The sequence below is a fragment of the Equus quagga genome, chromosome 7, assembly GCF_021613505.1.
Source record: "Equus quagga isolate Etosha38 chromosome 7, UCLA_HA_Equagga_1.0, whole genome shotgun sequence".
Classification (NCBI taxonomy): domain Eukaryota; kingdom Metazoa; phylum Chordata; class Mammalia; order Perissodactyla; family Equidae; genus Equus; species Equus quagga.
In genome coordinates, this window is record NC_060273.1 from 70433509 (window position 1) to 70439956 (window position 6448).

At 50.2% G+C, this 6448-nt stretch overlaps 1 long non-coding RNA gene across 1 annotated transcript; it reads right to left on the bottom strand.

Moving 5' to 3' along the window:
• Nucleotides 1-263: 263 nt before the first annotated feature.
• Nucleotides 264-3111, bottom strand: LOC124243074 (uncharacterized). The gene is made up of 3 exons (XR_006889589.1): nt 2997-3111; nt 2661-2770; nt 264-948 (listed from the first exon to the last, which is right to left on the bottom strand). It is a non-coding gene; the product is annotated as an uncharacterized LOC124243074 (long non-coding RNA).
• Nucleotides 3112-6448: the final 3337 nt, after the last annotated feature.

A 6448-nucleotide genomic window follows, 5' to 3' on the forward strand; every position in this document is an offset into this window, starting at 1 on the left:
TTGGCAACTCCTAGGATCACCTGGCCTCAGGAGATCCTGTGGTCGGGTGGTCTCAGAGACTGGGTGGCCCATCTCAAGTCTTCAAGGCCCCCTGCCATGTATCTGCAGCCTAATTTCCCAACCTTTTCTCTCCTACTCCCCTTTATACATATATGACTCAGCCAAAGAAGAACATAGTTCAGCTTTTTCAAAAACTCATGCTATATTAGTTATTTTTTTTTTTATTGCAAGGAGCAGAATGTCAACTCAGATCAGGTTGACCAAGAAAGGAAAATTTATTGGTTCATGTGACTGAGATGTACAGGGTTGTCTGGCATCAGGCCCAGTTGGATCCAGCAGCTTAGGGTCTCTGTGTCTTGGTCCCTTGGCTCTGTGCTAACTTCATTCTCAGACTAGCTTTCCCCTAGGAAGCTGCAAAATGGTTGTTGAAAGCTCCAGACTCAAATCTTGCAGCTCGACAACCCTACTAGAAACAGAATTTCTCTCCCCCAAGAGTTTGAGCCCAAGGTCCAGGAATTGACTCTTATAGAATAGACTGGGTTTGTTGTCCATCTCAAATCAAGTCTTGTGGCAAGAGGCATGGAACACAGAGATTGAACAGGCCCAAGTCACACACCCCAGGATGCAGGGGAAGAGACCCCATTAGAATTGGGGGTACCATGAGGGTTAGTGTTGCTTATACCACATGACTTGAGAGTGGGAAAGGGTGGGTGCCTAAGGGACAAGGGGCATTCTGTAATTAGATGCAGGGGAAATGGGTGATGGGCAGACAACAGCACATGTCAACCACCACACATGCTGTTATCAGTCCTCCCAGCAACCCGGTGAACTGGTGGCAGCCCAGCAGAGGACGAGGGAAGTAGAGCCTGGAAGGGCACCTCTGGATGTTGAAGGGCAAGTCCAGCACTTCTTCAGGACTTCTTCAGCCTTACTGGCTATGGGAGAGGACTGGAAGAAAGGACAAGGGAGCCATGGGGAGGATTTTGAACTTTGAAAGTTGACCTTCCTGCAAGGGTCATTTCTAATGAAAAGAGAGATGCCTCTGGAACCTGGGCCCAGAATCAGGGAGGGAAACCCAGGGAGCAGGGGAGTCACTACCCAAGACCCTTTGCCCCCTTCCTGCCTTCCTGAAGAGCCCTGTATTATTCAGGTGTCTGCTCCGCCCAGCCTCAGGGTGAAGCCTGATTGGTCCAAGCCCATCATGATGCTCCCACTACTCTTGCCAATCACTGGACTAGGTATAAACATGTGATGCGATTCTGACCAATAATATGCAGGGGGCTTTTCAGAACCGTTTTCTTCACTGATAAAAAGAAACACACAAGAAGAAACAGACCATCCTCCTTTGCAGGACATCGTCATGTCTGGAAGGGCAGTAGCTATCTTGTAACCAAGAAGAGAGCCAGCCTGAGGGCCAGCTAACACTCGAGGAGGACAGAGCAGAAAAATGGAAAGAACCTGAGCCCTTGATTATGACACTGACCCACTTAATTAAACAACCCTGGAGCCATCCTACTTTGGGACTTCTTAGAATGTAGTGTAATAAGTTTCCCTTATTGTTTAGGCCAATTGTATTTCAGTTTTCTCTTATTGTAGCCATAGGACACTAAGTGACTCAAACAGGCTTTGCTCATTGAGGGTCTCTGAAGAGAGAGGACATTGTCAACACCAGGTGTTGAAGCTCTAGGCAAGCCCCATGGCCATTTTGGGAAGATTAGAACGACGGAAAGAGGATGAGCTTCAGAGACTCATAATCCTTGATCCATCGCTTACTAGCTCTATGCCCTTCAAAACATTAATTCACCTCTCTAGACCTCAGCGTCTTCCTCTGTAAAATGGGAACAATCACTGTACGTCATCGAGTTCTTGTGAGGACTGAGGTCACGCACAGAGTTCTGACATACAATTATAACGGTTATTTACCGAAGGATCACTTTTATTTGTACATCATTGGACCAGGATCTCAAAGATGTCCAAACAGTCACTTATAAAGTGGTGATACTTTATCAGAATTTCCTCAGAAGCTTTTTGAAAAATCCAGAATCCTGGACTTTATCCATGGAGATTGTGATTCAATAGATCTGAAATAGGGGTCAATATATTAGTCAGAATTCCCTCTCTGAGTTACAGGTAGCAGAAACTCAGCTCAAACTGGCTGAAGCAAAAAAAAAAAGGGAAGAAATTTATTGGCTCATGTATCTGAATGGCCCAGGGGGATAAAGTTCAGACATGGCTGGATCCAGGTGCTCATAACATGTCACAAGGTGTGTCTGTCTACCTGTCTCTTCTCTTTCTCATCCCTGGTCATGGTTGCCTCTGTGTTGGCTTCATTCTGAGCCAGCAGTTCCAAGCTGACAGCTACCAGCCTAGGGCCTCTGAGAAGAGAGAGCATCTCTTCCTCTACAGCTCTGCCCAAATCCTGAGGCTGTGGCTCTAGCCCCACTTTGACCCTGGCCTGGTCACTCTTTCTGTTACTGTCCAGGCCTGGGGAACATGCTTGCCCCTGGAGACCGAGTGAGCGGGGTCTCCACCCAAACCACTCAGGTTGTACTTGGGGCAGGGATGGCTCTCCGAGGTGACATAAGGGCTATGCTCAGCGAAGAGGAAATGGGCGTTGAGCAGGCAAACATACTCCAGAACACAGAATCCATATTTCTTACCAAGTCACCCAGTTGATCCCGATGCACAGGCAGCTTTGAGAATGACTGCTGGATAGATCATTGGTTTTAGGACTTCTTAGAGTCATGGAATCCTTTTCTTCCTGGGAAATCTTAAACAGGATCAAATTTAAAAAATAGATCAAAAAATGGCCCTGTCCTGGTGGAAGGAGGGGTTTCAGGCCCTCCCATATCCCCACAAGCAGCCCCTAAGGCCCCCAGCGGCTCCCCTGAGCACCCAGATTTCATTGCTTTCTGAGGTTCCTTTTGCTCTGATGCTCCAACCTTGCATTTGGTGCAACGGGCAGGGCGGGGTGGGGGGAGTCTCAAAGAGCTCACCTAACGCTGTCTCTCCCTCCAGCTCCCGCCCCTGCCTTAGAAGCCAGTGCCAGAGGAGTAAACAGGGACAGGAGCAGCCAGCGGCTGGCTTAGGAGGTGCGTCAGACATGCCACATCAGATGCTTCTGGCTTTGTAGGCCCATCCTGGCCCGAGGCCAAACAGCTTCATGGGCTCTGCAGAGCGCCAGCCGGGGCTGCGTGGGCGTTGATGATCTGCCTGTCTACCAGCGACAGAGGGGACGGCCGCAGTGCTGCATCAGTTGTGGCAGAGGGAGATGCTACAGGGACACTCTGGCTGGGAGACATGGTGGAGGATAAAGTCAATTTCACACTTTATTAGTCAGTCCGGGCCAATTGAGGCCACCCCGAAGCTGAGCTGAGGCCCCCGCTCTCCCTCCAGTCTTCACCAGCAAGAAGGGCCTCTATCACCTGAAACTCTTCTCGTTGAAGGAGCAGTATTTCTTTTTCTACTCGAAACCCCACAGCATTCAAACAAGGAGCTGGGATCCCTTTTACTCTGCAAGAGACTGCTGCAGCTGAGAGGTGGACAAATCAGAGGGGGGAGGCGTTGAGCCATGGCGTTTGTGTATTCATTTATTCATCCATCATCCCTTCAACAGACAATGTAATGGGAGCCTACTGTGTGCCAGCAAACGGAGCCTGGTGCTTAGTTTAATAAAGCATAATGTCCTCAGGGAACCCTCATTCCTCCACCAGCCTTTCACTGAGCACCTACCAGGTACCAGACACTGTGCCAGGCCCTGGGGATGCAGTGTGAACAGGCAGCCACAGGCCCTGCCCTCGTGGAGCTGACTCAGTGGGAGAGTAAAAAGGTGATTTCAACAGAGAGGGAGAAGGATCTGAGCAGAGGTACATCCAAGAAGAGCGCCTGAACCAAGCAAGGAAGGCTTCCGTGAGGAAGTGACATGTCACTGACACTTAATGGATGACTTAGCAGGGATGAAGGAGGAGTGAGGAAGGTGGTACCACCCAGATGAAAGAGCAAGTGCAAAGGAGGCCAGAGAGAGCCATGTGGAAGGTTTATCAGTCAGCGTGCAGAGTCCAGGAGGCAGAGGGATGAACAGGGGCCAGACCATGAAGCCATGGTCAAGAGCCCTGGGTTCAGATCTGTGTTTCTGAAAGCTGACCTGGTGGGGGCCTTGTGAAGAACCTAGGGAAGGCGAGAGGACCCGGAGACAGCAGATGCAGTCGGAGGCTGTTGCAAGATGACAGGTGAGTGCTCACGGAGCCCCAACGGGTGTGTTCACTGTTAGTGGGGATGGTGAAGAGTGGGTGTCTTTGGGAGATCTGAAGGATGTCATGCTCTGTGGGGTTCTCTGTGGGTCAGAGTTTGGGGACAGGGGACAGAGACTGGACTGGGAGTCTGATGAAGCTGGGTTCAGAACTTACTCTATTCCTGACACCAGTGTGGCCCTCAGGAAGTCCTGAACCTCTCTGTGCCTCCTTCATAAAGTGGGTCTCCGCCCCTCTTGTGAGATAACAGTGCACGGAGAGGCGTGCTCACGGGCCATCTGCGAGGGACGTGAAGGAACTTGTGAAGAGAATGGGAAGCACTCAAAACTCAGTGCACAGGAAAACATCTCAGCGCAATGCGTCTGCTTCCCATTGTCATTAACGCAAACACACACAGATCTGTGTCCTCTCTTCATGAACTGGGATCGAGATCCCAGCTCTGACCCCCTCTCTGCAGCCTTTCTGTCCCGTGACTTCTTGGAGCCTGTTTTCTCGTCTGTAAATGGGGGATAACAATACCATCGTGGCAGGGTTGCTGTGGGGGTTGACTGAGAAGCCATGTGCAAGGTGCTCAGCACAATGCCTGGTCCACAGTAGGTGTTGATAAATGGTCATTGGGATTCTCGTTAATATTCTCCAGTCTTATCATCACCCACCCAGGTACCATGGGCACTTCCTTTGTGCCAAATCTGATGCCTTGCTGGGCATCAGAGATGAGCAGAATATAATAAAAATATCTGTAAATATTTCTTAAATGCTTACCCGATCTAACTGCTTTTTGCGTGCGTGTGTGCATACACATTAATTAATTAAGTCCCCATATCAACCCTATGATGTAGCTACTATTATTATCAACTCCATTTTACAGAAGAGGAAGCTGAGGCTCAGAGAAGGTGAAGAACTTCCCCAAAGTCACACCATAGGTAAGAAGTTGGATTCGATCCTGCTTGGTCTGACTCCCAAGCCCACATAGGATGCCATCCAGCCTCTCAAGGGTCTGGGGTCAGCAGTCCAGCATTGAGCCGGTCTTTCTGCTGAATCTGCTCTACTGGAGTGCCACTCAGGACCTCCTTGGTTATGAATGACAGTGACTCCACATAGTGGTCCAGCACTCTGGCATCTGACAGCCTGGGTTCAAACCACAGCTCTGCTGCTTCCAGGCTGTGTGACCTTGAGCACATTGTTGAACTTCTCTGTTCCTCAGTTCTTCCTAACACCTTCATAGAACCATTGTGATGTAACAACATAAATGAGATCGTGCATCCAAAGTGCTTGGCCCAGTGCCTGGCGCACACAAGTGCTCAAGAAAGGGTGGCTATTATGTTGAAGTGAAGGGGGAATTTATTGGTGCCTGTAAACAAACGAAGTACAGAAGGAATGCATGGGGCTGACCTTGGATCACTGAACCGCAGGCCTTGAATGCTCTCGAGCGTGTCTGTTGGTCTACCTGTGGCTCTTTCTCTTTGTCTTGTTTTGTCTCTAGCAGACTCCCCCTCCCTCCCTGTCTCTCTCTCATTCACTCATTCTCTATTGCTGTCTTGTCCTTTCTCTGTCGCTCTTTCTTGTGTCTGTCTGCCCGTCTCTCTCTTTCCACTGTCCCATTTTCTCTCTTCTCACCTTCTTTGCACATGCCGCCTTCATTCTCTCGGGTCCACGTTCCCAAGATGTGGAACCATGGGCCTCGAGTAGGCTTGCCAGCTAAAATACAGGGCACCTATTTTTTTGGGCATACTGAAGATTATTTCAATTTGGCAGTGAATAAGATGGATAAAATCCTTACCTTTGAGAAGCTTTCTTTCCGATGGGGGAATCAGACAACCAGCAAACCAGAAAATGAGAGGGAGGGATCTGGTCGGTAATGGCAGGAAGATAGGAAGGGCGAGTGACGGGGTCAGGTTGGGGAGCAGTGGAGGCGACCCACATGGAGTGGCCAGGGAAGGCATCATGGAGGAGCTGACCCACGTGGCAGGGAGCCGGCCATGGGCAGATCTGGAGGGAGAGCATCCCGGGGAAGGGAGGGCCAGTGCAGAGTCCCTGGGCCAGCAACGAGCTTGGAGTGACTGAGGAATAGAAAGAGCGCGCGCAAGTGTGCCCATAGTACAGCGGTCAAGGGGAACAGTAGTGGGAGGGAGGCGGGGGCCCACCAAGCGGGGCCTTTCAGGTCTGAGTAAGGACTTTGAGTTTTGTTCACTTTTAGG